General features: G+C 50.8%; 1 protein-coding gene and 1 non-coding gene across 7 annotated transcripts in view; both read left to right on the forward strand.

Annotated features, from left to right (window-relative positions):
- The window catches only part of LOC142821483 (uncharacterized), a 94,977-nt gene that overhangs the window by 19,992 nt on the left and 58,446 nt on the right, over positions 1–16,539 (forward strand). The window lies entirely within an intron of this gene.
- On the forward strand, positions 6,731–6,812 carry TRNAS-UGA (transfer RNA serine (anticodon UGA)). The gene has a single exon. It is a non-coding gene; the product is annotated as a tRNA-Ser (tRNA).

A 16,539-nucleotide genomic window follows, 5' to 3' on the forward strand; every position in this document is an offset into this window, starting at 1 on the left:
ATTCTGTTATTTAATGGGCTCAGTTTGGAGGGCTGTTTGGGTACGTCTACATTTGCTTCCTAGTTCGCACTAGAGATGCAAATGTAGGTGACCAAAATTGCTAATGAAGCGGAGATTTAAATATCCCCTGCTTCATTAGCAAGATCTCACCCGGCTCGCTAGTCCAAATTACAGCTGATTTGAACCAGGAATTGCGTGCCTCAACGCGGTAGTTCAAACCAAAGCCCTTGGTTCGAACTAATGTTACTCCTCATTTTTTGAGTCCAAAGTGTTGTCCTGGACCATAAACCAGAACAGCCCTGTCCAGGGAAGGCACCATGGCTTAGCTGGTTAAAGCACCTGCCTTGTGAACAAGAGATCTAGGATGCAACTCTCAGTGGTACCTTGTTGTAGTCTTTGTTCACATTTTCCTAAGTCCTTCTGAGACACAGAGAAGACCTCCCCTGGCCACCCATAGAACTGCTGGTTCAGGAAAAGGCTGATTGGGGAGGAATGTTGAGAAGAAGGAAACCACAAGCCTGGAGTGGTTGCAGAGGCCACTGTGACTGGCAAGGCAGTGGGAGAGTTTGAACTCCCTGGATTTCATGCTGGAGCTCTGCTTAAAGCTGCAGGATATGACTCCAGAGGCTGCTCTTAAATGCCACAGAGTTTGAGCTGCTTGTAACTCTGCCTTTGTCACAGGGAGTTTGTACTAGAAAGAGGCAGGCTGGGTGACTAAGAAGAAGAGGCTGGGCATTCCCGTCATTGAAGGGTTGTCAGATCATCATGAGAACATTGCCCGGTATGCCACTTAAAAGATGGGGCGGCAGGGAAGAGTAGGAATGAGACTGGCAGGGGGCTGAAGCAGCAGGGTTGGAGTGATCAGGCCAGCTGTGCAGGGGGGCAGGAATGTTTCCGCCTTGTTCTCACAATTATTCTGGAGGACACTTGGGGGACGTTCGACTCGCCAAGCTCCAGCCAGGGGAGCAGACAGCGGAATCTCTCTTTAAAGGACCCGAAGGCTCCTCCACACCAATACGGGCCCTGCTGAGCCTGCCTGAGATACGATCCTTGCTTTAGGGCTATCCTTTGTAGGGCTTCATCAGCCCAGGGAGCAAAGGGCAGGCGGCATCCCCAACGATGCACGGGGCAGGTCCACGTCTCCAGCCCTGAGAATGAGGTCAGGGGAAAAGTGCTGGGAGGCACCTTCTAGTAGAACCTGGAGCTGCAAAATACGTAGGCATCTCACGCCTTCTCTGAGAATGGACCCACATCCTGAAAGGGACAGAAAGTGGCCTTAGAAGAGCCAGTGTAGCTGAGCAAGCTGTGCAGGTGCTTGTCTTCCTGATGGTCTAGTAGCTAAGATTCAGCCCTTTCACTGCTGTGGCCTGGGTTCGGTTCCCAGTCAGGGAAACCAGCCTTGTCATGAAACCAGTCTGGTCTTTGCCCTTTTCTGTCACAGGGAGTGCCAGTGGGTTGAGGGAAGGGAGGTGGAGGTGCTGGGGTGCCAGAGGCAGGCTGTGGCTGGGAGACCTGCCAAGCACAATTCTCAGGCAGCTCCTTCCCTGCATGGGCAGCACAGGTTGTATGGCTGGGTGAATAAGAGCTTGTTGGGATGTGCCAGGGCTTCAGCTGTGAAAAACAAAGGGCCATGCAGCCCCTTCTCTCAGCTGTGTGTGGGGGGCAGGGGAAGCAGGGTATCTGCCTGAGGGGTCTTGCTGCCATATTGGGTGGCTTCATGGGCTGGATCCAGCCCACTGGCCTATATTGCCCAGGCCTGGCTTAGAGGGAATGTAGGCTGTGGGGGAGGGATGCTGTAGAAAGGCCAGTCTGGCCTTCCTGGGCAGGGCATGATGATGTCTGTTTTGTGCAGCACGGCTGCCAAACATCCCAGATAGAGAATTTGAGGCCAGAGAAATCCACATCCAACAGCCAAAGTAGCTCAGTGGGGAAAACATTACACTGAAGATCTAAAGATCCCTGGTTCAATCCCAGGCTTTAGCATGTGACAACTTAGGACAGGAACATATCTGCTGAGCTGGTGTTATTCCTGTGTTTGATCCTTACCTTGCTGGGTATGGCCACAGCTTGGCAAAGATAAATCAAGATCACCTGATTCCTTCCTGTGAGTTGTTGCCTCTTTGATTAATGCCCACCTACTGCTGGCCCTAGATATGGGACAGTGGCAATGGGGATGTATTTGGATAATCTCATGTGACCTTATCTAGGGCCAGCCAGCTAAGCAGGAGGGACAGGGTAATGTTTCTCTTTCTTCTGCAGAGAGGGAGCCAGCTCATTCCCATGAGGCTGCATACAAATGGGGCATGGTCTGGAGAGGTGAAGCAGCTGAATGGAAAAAGCAAGGACAGTAGGGTACCAGCTACCAGCTGAGAACCTCAAGCACAGAGTGTTGTGTTGGTCCCCTAGTGTAAGGGGCAGGGTTCAGGAGTTTGAATCCTACAAGCTGAGTTCAAATCTCAATGGCTCCTACGGGGGAAGTGTTGGTTTGTGTAAATCCTTGAATATTGATCTTCTTGCCTCTCTTGCTCAGTTCTACTTTGTGCTAACTTTTTCAATGTAAGGATTTTGGAGAAAACTCTCAAACATCTGCTCCAGTGGCGCAGTGGATCAATGCACAGTACTTATAAGGCAGTGCGCATAGGAGACATGCTGAGGTTGTGAATTCAAACATCATCCAGAGCAGTGGTTTTCAGTCCTTACTGGGCTGTCCCCTTCCAGTAAATCCTGTGGCAGCTGGGATTTCAGCTCAGAGGAGACTATCAGTGAAAATTCCCCCTTCACAGATAATGGCCTCATCAGAGTGAATGCTGGGTGGCCAGGATCTAAGGCCGAGTGGCACAGAAAGAGTTGGACCTTGGTCCGTCTTGCTTCCAGGGTCTTCTTGCCCATATTCTCCCTCCACCCCGACCAATCAGCAGCTGCTGTCCCTTTCAGCCATTGGGTCAGCTCAGGCAGGGAGGGAGGAAATGGGGCAAAGGAGCCAAACAAGCTGAGGGAGGCAGGAAATTCTGATCTCTGCATCTCCCCTTTGTGAGGGTTTGTCTACTCATCATTCCTCTTTTGAGAGACAAATGCAAATTCAGCTGAGTGAAATTGCAAATAAAGTGGGGATTTGCATAATCACATCTGGTTGCTATTTCAAAACACGCTATTTTAAAAGAACAGGCGCTGTCTAGACGCAGTTATTTCGAAAGAAAACCCTTCTTTCAAAATCACCCTTAATCCTTATAAAATGCGGTTTAAGGGTTATTTCTGAGGAAGCGTTGTCTCCTGATATAAGCATATCCCAACAGCATTTTGTATTTCAAAATACTTTATTTTGAAATACAAAAGGCTGTTGAGATACGCTTATTTCATATTTAATACTATATTTTCAAAATAAAGTATTTTCAAATAGCACTGATGTGCGAATATGCAAATGAAGTGCAGCATATTTAAATCCCTCTTTCGTGCCCTGGCAGGATCTCTGGGCGCTGACAGCCCCAGGGAATCACAAGGGTGTGTGGCTCTGGTTCTCCTGTCTCAGCAATTGCAGTCAGAGCCCTGCCTTGCCAGTGCCAGTCACAGCAGCCTCTCCACCCGCTCCAGGGTTGTGCTTTTCTTCTTCCCAATATCCCTCCCCAATCAGCAGTTCCACGGATGACCAGGGGAGGCCCCAGAAGGACGCAGGAAAACATGAGCAAAAGCTACAGCAAAGCATCACTGGGATTTAAACCCAGGATCTTCTTCTTACAAGGCAGGTGCTTTAGCTAGCTAAGCCATGGTGCCCTCTTTGGTTACACCTCCAATACAGATACCCTTCTTGGCTATATGCCAAATATCGAGCTTTTCCAGGATATCTTTTGTATTTGTGAAAAACTCTGCCGTGTCCATTGAATGGGTCAACTTTTTGAGATCAGTTTCCAAAACAGTGGGTGTGTCCTTTCGGAAGCCCTGTATTCCTCATTTTATTAGGAATAAGGGCTCTTCCCAAAGAGCAGATTTTCCCCACATTTGGGCCCGTGTAGACCAGCCAAATGTCAGAAAAGCATTTTCTGAAAAAAGAAAAGTCTCCAAAACTGTTCTAATTTATGGTCCCAGACAACACCTTTCAATTCCAAAGTGCAGCCATTCCCCATCAGTCTGGGAAGTGTCTCAAGGCCTGTGCAGGCCAAGAAATGTGATTGGTAGCTCGTACCCACAATCTTTTTGTCAATTGCAGTGCAACCTAAGGATAACTTGCTAAGCACACATTACAGTCTGCCACTCTACAGAGCTATCAAAAGGTGCCTGAGTGCCACTGGTTTGTCCATGATGGCCCAACTACAAGTGTCAGGGCAATTGCTCCCCCAAGTGGATGGTTTCGCAGGTGAGGGGCAGAAGAACCCAGGAGCAGAGGGGTGCTTCACGTGCAGAAGGACCCCTGAGCTAGATCCATTCATGTTACAACAAAAGTAAAATAGTTGGCTGCTTCTCCTGTGTTTCAATGGGTACGTCTAGACTACAGGGTTTTGTAGTTCTGTCGACAAAGCAAGCTGCTTTGTCGACAAAACCCTGTAGTCTATACGCAACCCTACAGGCAATAACACCTTCTGTCCACAGAACTCTGTCGACAGAAGGTGTAATGCCTCGTAAAATGAGGTTTACCAGCGTCGACAAAACTGCTGAGTTCTGTCAACATTATGTCGACAGAACTCAGCGGTAGTGTAGACGCAGGTATAGTTTTGTCGACAGAAGTCCACTTTTGTCGACAAAACTCAGTAGTCTAGACACACCCAATTTCTCTAGGGGTGCAGGAGAAGCAGATCCACAAAAAAACAAACAGACTGAGTGAATCTTGGGCCAGCCTCTCATTTGTGCTGCTCACTCTCCCAGACAGATCCCAATAGGTCCACACCCAATGGATGGGTTAGCAGAGGTCAGGGGGCAATAAGCAGAGCCTGGCAGGTCAGGACCAGACCTGAGGGCATCAGGGGAAGGAGCAAGAAACACAAACTCAGCCCCCTGCATCTCTAGCCAGGCATGGCCCCAGCACATCTGAGCCTGCCGGATGAGAGACCGAGCGCCAGTGGGCACCAGACACCCAGAAGAAGGCACAAAAATCTCTTCTCACCAGCCTGAGAACAAGAAACCTAAAGCGGGAGGGCTTTGCAACAACCAGCCTAGGAAAATCCCACTGACAGTTGAACTCAGGTTGCAAAGTTCAGAGCCCTGAGTGCTGCCCCTTGCAGCATGGGACAAACAGCTGATGTTTTTGGTGGGCACCTGGGACTCTCAGCTCTCAGGCTGCCGCTGCTCTCCTGGCTCCCTCCCTCCAGCTCTAGTAGAAGCCATGTGACACTCTTCCCTCTCCCATCACTGCATGGACAGGTCACAGCCCCCAACCAGACTCTGAAATAGCCCCCTGCATTTCCCCTGGCCCCATGGGGTTGACAGGAAAGAGGCCCAAAGCCAGCCTGGAGCCAGGGGAAGCAGGAAGAGCCCCAGTCTACACAGATCCTCTTGTGCAAAAGCCTCTTGTGCAAAAACAGACCCCAATTAATTATGCAAATGAGCATGGCAATATGCTAATCAGTACTTCATTTGTATGTACTTTTGCAGAAGAGAGGTGCAGTATGGAGATAGCCTAGGTGGTAGAGAGCCATGAAGTAACATAGATTCAGGAAAAATCCCTGGGCTGCAATCCTTAGTTACACAAAATAAGAATAATTCACCAGCTCAGACGTGATTTCTAAACCCCCAAACAAGGAAAATAATAAAACCTGATGGACTAGGGAGACTACTCCCTACTTACAGATTTCAGGAAGTCCAATCATAGCCAACACAAGACTGTGTGCCCTAAAGGATAAGGTGTCTGACTTCGGATCAAAAGATTAAGGTTGTGAGTCCCTTCGCAGTTGTACTTACCTCCATTTGTCTGTGCTTGTGGATCCTGCTATCTTTGGCCTGGAAAGGTCCTATGTAGCACTGTGGTTTTTCTGTAACCCTATTGGAAGTTGTGTACGTATTCAGTAGGTCTAAACTGAAGCCTTCTTCTGCAGCCAGATGGAGCAATTAGTTGTAAAGCCTGGAGTCACATGCTCATATTCCAGCTATATGACATTTAAATAGTGTTACACATGGCTGGGGAGTGGAGGGAGGTGTCTTATCCTAGTGGCACCCACTGTCATCAGGCAGGAAACAGATCTCACGGTGAGTAGAGAAAACTTAACAGCATTTTGTCTGGCAAAAGACTGCTTACCAATAGTTGTGGTTGTGAAATGGGCATTCTATGATTGTTGTCCTCACTTTCCTGTTGTTTTTCTGTGTGATCAATGTCTGGTTTGGATCTGTTTCTGTCTGCTGTATAATTGATTTTGCTAGGTATAAATCAACTAAGGCGGTGAGTTTAATTGGTTAGGTAATTCTGTTACAGTATGTTATGTTTGGTTAGTGAAATTATACTAAAAGAATTGGTTAAGGAAGAACTAAGCAGTATTGAGTTTCTCTATATAAACTGGGGTCCAAGAAGGAGACCAGCAAGAAGAAGGAAAAGGGGAGAAGAGAAGAGGAAGGAAAAGGGAAAGGAAGACCAAGGAGGAGGAGAGAAGACCTTGAAGCAGACTCACCTCCAAGGCAGCCTAAGATGATAAAAGCCAGAACTCCTCTGCACAGCTGTTGAAATGGTTTGCTGTGTGAATTCTATGGCAGGTGACGTTAGGTCTGCGCACTGGAATTATTTACCAATTTCTCTGATCCTCTGCTATATGTAGCTGTCATGGCCAAGTGGTTAAGGCATTGGACTTGAAATCCAATAGGGTTTCATGGTACAGGTTCAAATCCTGCTTACAACAAGCTCTTTGTTGTGGCCACACCCCTTCCTAGGGCAACAAGGGCCTCTGTGAGTTACCAGCAGTGGGACTATTAGTGTTGATGTCTAATTGCACCATTAGGCCATGTCTTCACTCAGGTGGAGATTTCTGCTGCAATCCATCTTGGGGGTTATGTCTATGCTGCAGGCTTTTTGCACAAAAACTTGCAGAGCGTCTATACTGCATGCATGTTCTTGTGCAAGTAAATTTACAGTACAGCATCAGAAAACAGGTCTTCTTCCAGAAGAATTATTCCTCTCCCAATGAGGAATAAACCCTCTTGTGCAAGAGCTCTTCCACAAGAGGGCAGTGTCGACAGGCAACATGAATTTCTTGCACAAGAAGCCCCTATCTGAAATGGCCATCAGCGCTTTCTTGCACAAGAGAGCATCCACATTGCTATGGATGCTCTTGCGGAAGAGCACATCTCTTGCACAAAAGCACATGGCAGTGTGGATGCTCTCTTGTGCAAGACCTTTTGCACAAGAACTATTCCGCAAAAGAGTTGTTGCACAAGAAACTGCCAGTGGCCGCTCTACATCGACTTAGAGCCCCAGGAGGCATTGGGGAGTAATGACTTTGATTGGCCCTGGGCAGGAGCTATTTTGAAATAGCAGCAGTGGAGCATCCACACTACCACTATTTCAAAATAGCTATTTTGGAAGAGGCCTTATCCCTTGTGCAATAAGATTTACTGATTTGGAACTAAGCCATGGCTGGCTTTTGGGGTGAGTGAGTAGGAAAGGAGAGGGGCCACTGGAGGCTCTTGGCCCTCTGAATGGCTCTGCTTGTGAAAAAAATAGGTACCACATACCATTGGAGAATGCAGGTATCATTCCCACTGCCTCTCACAGGCTAAGCAAGCATTCTACCACTTGAGTTAACTCCCCTGATAGGCAAATGCTAAATTTCTTGGTGACTCTGACCTTCTCCACGGGGATGTCTGTCTTCCAGGTCAGTTAGTCGAGGGAAAGGAGAACACTCCAATGAGGCTCCTCCTCACACTCTTGTTTGTGACCCTCATTTTCTCTCTGGCCTCAAGCGCAGATCTCAAAAAGGAGACTCCCTGCAGCAAAGTCTGGGGGGCATTTCTGAGAGGGCCCCTGCCCTGCAGCCTGTCCCACCTGGCCATTGTCATGGACTTTCTGTGAGGTCACTGCCTCCCAATCTCATTTAGGCCAATAAGCTGAGGGGCTGCAAAAGGCCCTTGTGATGTCCTAAAAATAATCGGTGTAACGGCATTCCACAAGAGGGTTTTCGTTGCGCTAGAAGGGGCAGTGTAGACAGCTCCTTCTGGCACAAGAGCTTCTTCTGCAAATATGGTGGCTCATTAACTATGCAAATTAGGCTTGGTGATATTCCACATTTAGCCTCATTTGCATATTACTTGTGCAAGAAGCCATGAGTACAGACATAGCCTTCTTGTCAGCTCACTGCAAAACACCTCACAATGGTGAGTGAAGGTGAGTGTGGATTAACCCAGCTGTGCTGCAGAGCAGCTGTTAGATGGGGAAAGAGAGGGGCCCCCTTAGCCTCACCGAGCAGCTCACACATATAAGAAAACTTCAGCTGCATGTGTCAGAGTGGCTGAGTGGTCTAAGGCGCCAGACTCAAGCAACTCTCTTTCTCTCAATGGGATACTCTGGTCTCTCCACTGCATCTTGTGCTTGCACAAAAAACTCCTGTGCGTGTGGCTCCCAGTGGTTGCTAGATGGATCCATTCACACATAGCTTTACTAAAACCCCCCACATTTCTGTGTGGAGCCTCCCCCCACCCAAGGTCAGTCCCTGTAAGAAATGTGTCACTTTCACCCCTGGGAGCAGCTCACCCATGCAAAGGGGCTGCCTGGGGCAGAACATTAGCCCTGGAGGGCAGGGGGTGTGTGTGGCAGTGACATCACAAGGGCCTTTTGCAGCCCCTCAGCTTATTGGCTAATGGAGGTTGGGAGCCTGTGTGGGGGCAGGGAAGTAGCTACCTGAGAAATGTGCTGGGCTACTGGCCATGAGCCACGTAACTCTCTCAGCCAGAGCCTGTCTCTTGCACCCCAGCCCCTCCCTTCCTTCAACCCACTGGTACCCCATGTAAACGCAAGCCTCTGCCCCCCTCCCAAAACCGCACCCCTCCCAGATCCTGCACCCCAATCCTCTGCCTCAGGTCACAACCCAACCCCCTGCAACCGTTCCTGCACCTCGGTCCTCTGCCCCAAGTTCCTGTCTGCACCAACCTGCATCCCAGACCCCCACCTCCTCCGTTAATAGCATGGAAAAGTGCAGCCCTGGGAGCGGTTCCCCATCAAAAGTCATTGCGCACCCCTGCCCTAAGCTGTGCAGCAGCCTAGCCCCACAGCTGCTTAATGGGCTGAGTGAAGGGGGGAGGCAGGACCGGGGGGGGGGCTCCATGACTGTGTCAGAGGGAGGCTCCAAGGTGCCCAGGCCTGGTGGGTCATTTCCCCAGGTTACTGAGTGGGGGCAGGAGCCAGTTCTGGGTTGTCTCCTTCAAAAACAAAACTGAACCAATGGATCTTGTGCCAACCTGAAACTGCGCTAGGCTAGTTCTGTGTGCGCCACAGAGCTTCCTGCAGGGCTGCCCACATGGGAGAGGGGAAGGGGCCGTTTGAGTCACCCAGCTCTGCCCCTTCTGAAGGGCTTTTGAAAATGGCAGGTGCTTTCTTGGCAGTGAGGGAGAGGGGCCCTGAGTGAACCTTGGCATGTGAAAAACAAGGCTGGCTTCTGTGACTGGGAATTGAACCCAGCCATCAGTACTGGCAGTGCTGAAGCCTAGCCACTAGACCATCAGGGACACATAAATAGACATCTTTCCTTACCTACACTAGCCTTTCACAGGCCACTTTCTGTCTCCTTCAGGATGAGGGTCCATTTTCCATTGCCCAAAGAGGACAAGAACAGAAACCAAACAGAACATCAGAACAGCCAGACTGGGCCATGCCAGTTGTCCAACTAGCCCAGGATCCTGTCTCACGACAGCAGCCATTTCCATTGCCCATTCTCAGCTTCCGGAATACACCAGCTAGGGACACCTTCCCTGTCCATCCTGGTTAAATGCCATTGATTGACCTTTCCTGCATTAAATTATCCCGTTCTTTTTTGGACCTTCTTGTAGATTTCACCTTCAGAACATCTTCTGGCAAGGAGTTCTACTGGGTGCAAAAATGCTTCCTTTTGATTTATTTTTAATTTGGTTACTTACCAGTTTCATTCTGTCACCCGGGATCTTGAGTAGGAGAAAAAAATTCTTCTTGCTTTCTGTACCCCTGTCATCATTACATAAAACTCTGTCCCATCGCCCCTTAGTCATTCCTTTCCCAAGCTGAGAAGAAGAAGTTCCATGAACTCCTGGGAGCTGCTGTTCTTAGAAGAGGCATTTCCCGTGGAAAAGATGGCCAAGCCCAATCCCCTACACAGAGCCCCAGAAAATACCAATGGACACTGGGCACTTGTAAAGCTCCCTCTCGGGCAGCGCTACGGAATGGACCCGGCTGGCCATCAGGCTGACTAACGCCATCAACAGACGAGTCCCAGTGAGACTTCTCAGCCCAAGTGCAGAGACTGTAGAGTCTCCCACTCCCAGCCCAGTGGCAGAGGGGCAGCGCCCTGAGGAGGTGGGTCCTGAGGCAGCGGAGACCTTTGAAGGGAACGGAGACGTAAGGTAAGAAGGAAGGGGAACGAGTCACCTCTTCCCAGGTGAGATGTGGTGGGAAACTACCAGATCCGGTGCAAGCCGAGCTCCAAGGGCTGGTTCCTGCCTGATGGCTCCTTGCAGGGCCTGGCTTGAGAAGCACCAAGGAGTTGCGTGTGGCCGGGAGAAAGCGTGCAGAAGGAACGTGGATGAAGGAGCAGGGTGGGGTGTCTGGCCAGGATAGAGGGAGCAGGAACAAGGGAGTGTGTCAAAGCAAGTTGAGGGTGCTGGGTGGGAAGATATTGAGGGGAATTTGGTGGCTGGGGTCTGGGCATGAGGCAGGACATCATGTGCACAGCTGCACTTCGAGGGTGGGCCCTGGACTGGGTGGCTGCAATTACCTGGTTCCTGGTAAGGGACTGCTGAGAAGTCTCAGCCCCAACCCTCCCTCCTCAGCCTAACTTGTTTAGCTGTCTCCCACATGCTCTTGAAAGCCAGCATACAGGCCACCCATTCCTGCACCCGGGGACAGGCCCTGGTACTGCATTGTGGGCACCAAGGGGAACCGCGATAAGAGAAGACCCTGTGTTTTTGAACCAGGGACCTTTGGAGTGTTAGGCAAATGTGATAATCACTACACCACAGAAACACACTTTGTAGGGTTTTCTGATTCTGCATTTAAACTTGGGAAAATATTTGGTTGCTAACCCTTTGGCCAACAGAGATTGCTGTAGGGCAAAAGAATTCTCTGTTGTCAATTTTGTGCCCTCAGGAAGGGACCAAACTGAAGGAAGCCGGGGACTCCAACCTAAACCCTGAGAACAAGGTGTTTACAAGCCAGATAATAGAAGTTTGCTGCATTTTACCCTCCCCCAACCCTGCAGAACCTCAAAGGCAACTCCATAGTCCCAGCGGCTGGAGGAGATGTGCATGTTAGAGCCTCTGCCCACTTATCTGTAGCCTTTTGTGCTCAGGGAGCCAGACACCACCAGGGTGGGAAGGCAGGAGGGAAATGGGGAATGGCCGAACTTTGTGAAACAATGGTGTTGTCTGGGACCATGCAGTAGAACAGTTTAGAGGTGGGTCTGAGTAGGGCACCTGGCTTAGCTGGCTAAAGCACTTGCCTAATAAACAGCAGCTCCTGGGTTCAGTTACTGCTGCAGCCATTTTAAAAAGACTTTGGAGGAAGGCATCATGGCTTAGTTGGCTAAAGCACCTACTCCTTAAACAGGAGATCCTGGGTTCAACTCCCAGTGGTGTTTTGTTGTAACCTTTGCTCACATTTACTTATGCCCTTCTGGGTGTCAGAAGAGGCCTCCCCTGGCCACCCATGGAACTGCTGGTTCAGGAAAAGGCTGAGGGGAGAGGTGTGTGGTTCCAGACGTGTTGACTCCCAACGTGCAGCCATTCCCCACTTCCCTCCTGCCATTGAGCCCAGGTGGTGTCTGGCCCCCTGGGCACAGAGAACTACAGCTGCATGGGCAGGGGGCTTTGGCTTCCTTGCCCATGGGATGCTGTTGCAGGAAGGGCTGCTCAGCAGGGACGGGGTTCACCTGTCGAGGAAGGGAAGAGTATTTGGGTGCAGACTGGCTAACCTAGTGAGGAGGCTTTAAACTAGGTTTGATGGGGGCAGGTGCCCAAAGCCCACAGGAAGTGAACAACATGGACACCTGGGAGATGGGCCAGAAATGGGAGAGAGCAGGGGCTGTAACAGCAGAGATAAAGGAGGGACGCGGGACCACTGGGAAGCAAAATCTAATCTGTGTCTTAGATGCTGGTATAGACACACAGGACTATGGGTAATAAGCAGGAAGAAGTTGGTATCACAGGGACTTGGTGAGATAATACTATATTGGAATATTGGCACAGAAGGGTACAGCTTGCTCGGGAAGGACTGGCAGGAAAAAGGGAGGAGGAGTTTCCTTAGATATGAAACATGCGTACACTTGACACAGGAGTGTACTTGCCGGGAGTCTCTGGGTGAGGTTAAAGGGGTAAAATCCCAGGGTGATGTCACACTAGGCATCTATTAGAGAAACCTCCCCAGGCAGAAGAGGTGCATGAGGCTTTTTAAACAATTAACAAAATCATCCAAAGCACAGCTGGCTTCACACACACACACACAGCCTCACCCACAGCTGGGAGGCAGTTTGCAGGGAGTTGAAAAGAAACTGAAGAGGGGAAACTGGAGCCTGGCAGAACCAAATCTTGGGATTCTTCTGTGTCCGGATGTGCTAAGCAGCTGGCAGCCAAGTTCCCAAGTCTGCCCTCCACAGACAGGTGAATCCCCTCCACTGGGTGTTACAGGCTGGACTTTGCCTGCCTGACTTTTAGCCAAGAAACTGCTCCCTGTGAGGCAAACATGACACCCCCTGCACTGTGGAAAGCAGCCCCTTGCCTTATGGAAGAGGGAAGTAGCCCCTGGCTGGCTCTGCCTGTAATAAGGAGGAAGCAGCAAACATCTATTACTGGAGAATGAGGGTATCAATTGCACTGCTTCTCACATGCAAAGCGAGTGCTCTACCACTTGAGCTAATTCCCCTACCTGTAAGCATTTTTCCTGCCCCACCCACCTTGTTCCAGAGCCCACAAGGTCCCTTCTAATAAACCCACATATAAAAGTCAACAAATACCCAGAGAAGTTGCGGTTCCCTTTACAAGACTCTGCACAGCTCAGTTCCAATCAGCCTGTCTTCCCTAGAGCCCAGAACATCGACCGTGGCAGCGTCGCTCTTACGCCCAGTGTAGACATGGACTTAGAGTGTCACAAGCCATCCCCAGACACATTCCTGGCTAGGGCCAGTCACAGTCTGGGCTCAGTGAGGGTCCGTCCTACCTGAGACATGTGTGACACAAAATCCTCCTGTTCCCTGCCCAGTTCCCAACACTGGTTGCAGACCCAGCGATATTTGGTGCCTTGGCTGCTGTCCCTGCTGGCAGGGAGCTGTCCCACACCTGCAGTTCATCCGCCTCCCGGAGAGGCGGCAGCTCTATGAGGGTAAGAAGCCGGGGCATTTCCCTGCATGTGTAAAAACCATCACTGCCGGCTTGGGCTGGGCCAGTGTGCTGGCATCCCTCATGTCTGGAGCATCCGCCAGGGAAAAACTGAAACTGCATCAGGAGATAAGGGGTCAGGGTCCCTCCTATCAGAAGATATAGGGTCCCATGTCCCTCCACCCCTCGCCACTTGGAGCTATGGGGTCAGGGGACCCTTCTCCCCCCCAGCAAACGGGCACACGCCTTCTATATTGGTGACAGCGACTAGCAGTGAGGCCCCTCCCGGGCAGCACTGTGTCAGACGGTTTTTTCTCCGCCTGATGCCTCCTGAATGCTGGGAGCAGCTGCCTGGCCGGAGAGGCTGCAGTTCCCTGGAGAGAGGGGCTGGGGCCGGTGGCTGCAGGAAAACCCTTGTGCTGTGTCTGTGTCTGAGTGGCACAAAGGAAGATACAAGATCCCTGGGGGGGTCTTTGCCGGATGAATGTGCCTGAGGAAAGATGCTGGAAGTGCAACAGACACATAAAAGGGGACAAGGGACAGTTTGAGTCACACACACGGCAGGTGGCGCAGCTCAGCCAGGGACCTTATCCACTCACAGAGCTTCACAGCTTTCCACCCCCCAAACCCCACCAGGCAAACTGCCCCTTGGGCCTCGCCCACACCATGCTCAGGGCCTGGGGATTTTTTGGCCATTTGCCAGACCAGATCACTAGCCCCCTCCCCCACTGCTCTGGAGTCTCTGCCTCTCATGGGCCTTCTCACCCTCAGGCTCCGCTTTGTCTCCAGACAGACCCTGCTCTGCTACAGCCACCTCCCTCTGGCTGTCACTCCTGGCCCTTCTAGAGAGAAATGTGCACCTTCACTCTGACACCTCAGCTTTTAGCACTCAGATCTGCACTTAACACCAGCATTTGCTAGTGAGGGGTCTGAAAAGCTTCTATAGAGAGAGAACCACCACTGTTGAGCATCCTTGCAAATTGTCTCAGAGAGCAGAATAAGTTAAGCTCTTTGTTAGTGAGAGGCAATAACCACCGCAGGTGGGACTTAAACCCACAATCCCTGGCTTAGGAGGTCAGTGCCCTATTCATTAAGCCACTGGGGGACACAAAAAACAGCTCTTGAGACAGAAATTCACCCTTCTAAATGTCCCTTCTTCAACTTTTAGGTCCCAATTAAGCCCCTTTGAAGAAGCCAGATACACAGGAAGCACTGATCACACCCCTCTGAAAATCAGCTTTCCATGGGCATCTGTAGCTGGCTCCGAGTCATGGGCCTTGACGTCTCGTCTCCCTCCCGAAACCAGGAAAGTGTTGCTGCCTAGGATGAGCCCAACTCCCACATGACAGAGGGGGTGACATCAGCTGAGAATGCCCATGGGTGCCAGCCTGGGGAAGCCAGATGAGTCAGGCCCAGACTCCTGTTGGAGGCTTTGCAGGACTCAGGCCAGAGATCTGGTAGGAGGAGGCTCCAGCCTGCACAGACCCAGTGGCTAAAAGGACCTTGTCCTGGCCTTCCTCCCCTGGCCTGTTGGCAGCAGCTCAGTGGCAAGTGCCTTAGATTAAAATCCCTGGTTCTATCCAGGCTGTGGCATGTCTGGAAGTGCAGCAGGGGCCTCTCTCTACCTCTTGATGTGTTAGTGCCTGTGACATCCCCTCATCCATTTCTGCCCAGCCTTGGACACTCATGTTCATCTGATTAGCCCCCAACCCTTCCTCAGAGTCACTGCTGCCATGGATGAAGCACCCTGCCCCGGTGGCTGCTAGACAGATCTAGTCACATGTAGATTTACTGAACACCCCCCCCCCCTTGGTTGTCTGCACCTAGATCAGTCCATGTCACCTTCTCAGGAGTTTCTCTCCTCAGTGCACTGCAGAGAAATCCCTTGTTTGATAACAGGCCTCAGGGAGCCCAGAGCAGAGGGAGCTGGGATTCTAGTCCCATTTATCCCCTCAGTGCTCATCCTGAATCCTGACTTCTGTATTCTGAGTCCTACCTCACCCATATGCCCCCCAAATCCCTTCCCTGAGCCTCCCACTCTCCTCTGTAATTTCTTACAGGTACTGTCCTATCACAACCCCTCCTGCCACTTCCTTCCTTGAGCCTCCCCCTGCCCAAGGGATAGTGCCAAATATAACAGTCCCGGGTCTGGCCCACGAAAGCTCATCATCTAATAAACCATCTTGTTAGTCTTTAAAGTGCTACATTGTCCTGCATTTTGCTTCAGCTACCCCAGACTAACACGGCTACATTTCTATCACTATTCTACAAATCTACAAATGCAAAGGGGCTGCCTGGGGCAGGACATTAGCCCTTCAGGGCAGGGGTGGGTGTGGCAGTGACATCACAAGGGCCTGTTGCAGCCCCTCAGCTTATTGGCTAAAGGAGGTTGGGAAGTGATGACATCACAGATAGTAGCCAGGTGGGACAGGCTGCAGGGCAGGGGCCCTCTCAGAGACTTTGCTACAAAGAGTCTCCTTCCTGAGATCTGCCCTTAAAGCCAGAGAGAATGAGGGTCACAAGCATGAGTGTGAGGAGGAGCCTTGTTGGAGCCTTCTCCTTTCCCTTGACTATCTGAACTAGAAGACAGACATCCCTGTGGAGAAGGGAAGAGCCTCCAAGAAGGCCCAAGCTCTAACATAGCAGTGGAATTAGCTCAAGTGGTAGAGTGCTCACTTTGTGTGCAAGAGGTAGTGGGATCAATGCTCATGTTCTCCAGTGATGGAACTAGACCCCATGTGCTTTTTACTGGTCTAGTAGCCCCCTTCTCACTTCCTACTTGCTCTCCCCAAAAGCCAGCTACACTGGGGCAGAGAACTGCTGGACACCAGCCCTCCTGAGCCAGGCAGTGGTAGGAGCACTGGAGAGAGGTTGCAGGTGGGGTAGAATTAGCTCCATTGGAAAAGTGCTGCCGGGATTCTGCTGATCCGGATCGATGTTCCCATGTTGACAAGGCGAAAACCCAGGGTTGCTCTGCAAGACACTTCCTATTTATCCCTCCCATGCAGCCAATTAGTCATCACTTCGCCTTTCCTAATGCTGCGTCAGAGAGAGTTCTTCCAAGGACAGGCACTTGCT

Source organism: Pelodiscus sinensis, chromosome 31 (genome assembly GCF_049634645.1).
Source record: "Pelodiscus sinensis isolate JC-2024 chromosome 31, ASM4963464v1, whole genome shotgun sequence".
Classification (NCBI taxonomy): Eukaryota; Metazoa; Chordata; order Testudines; family Trionychidae; genus Pelodiscus; species Pelodiscus sinensis.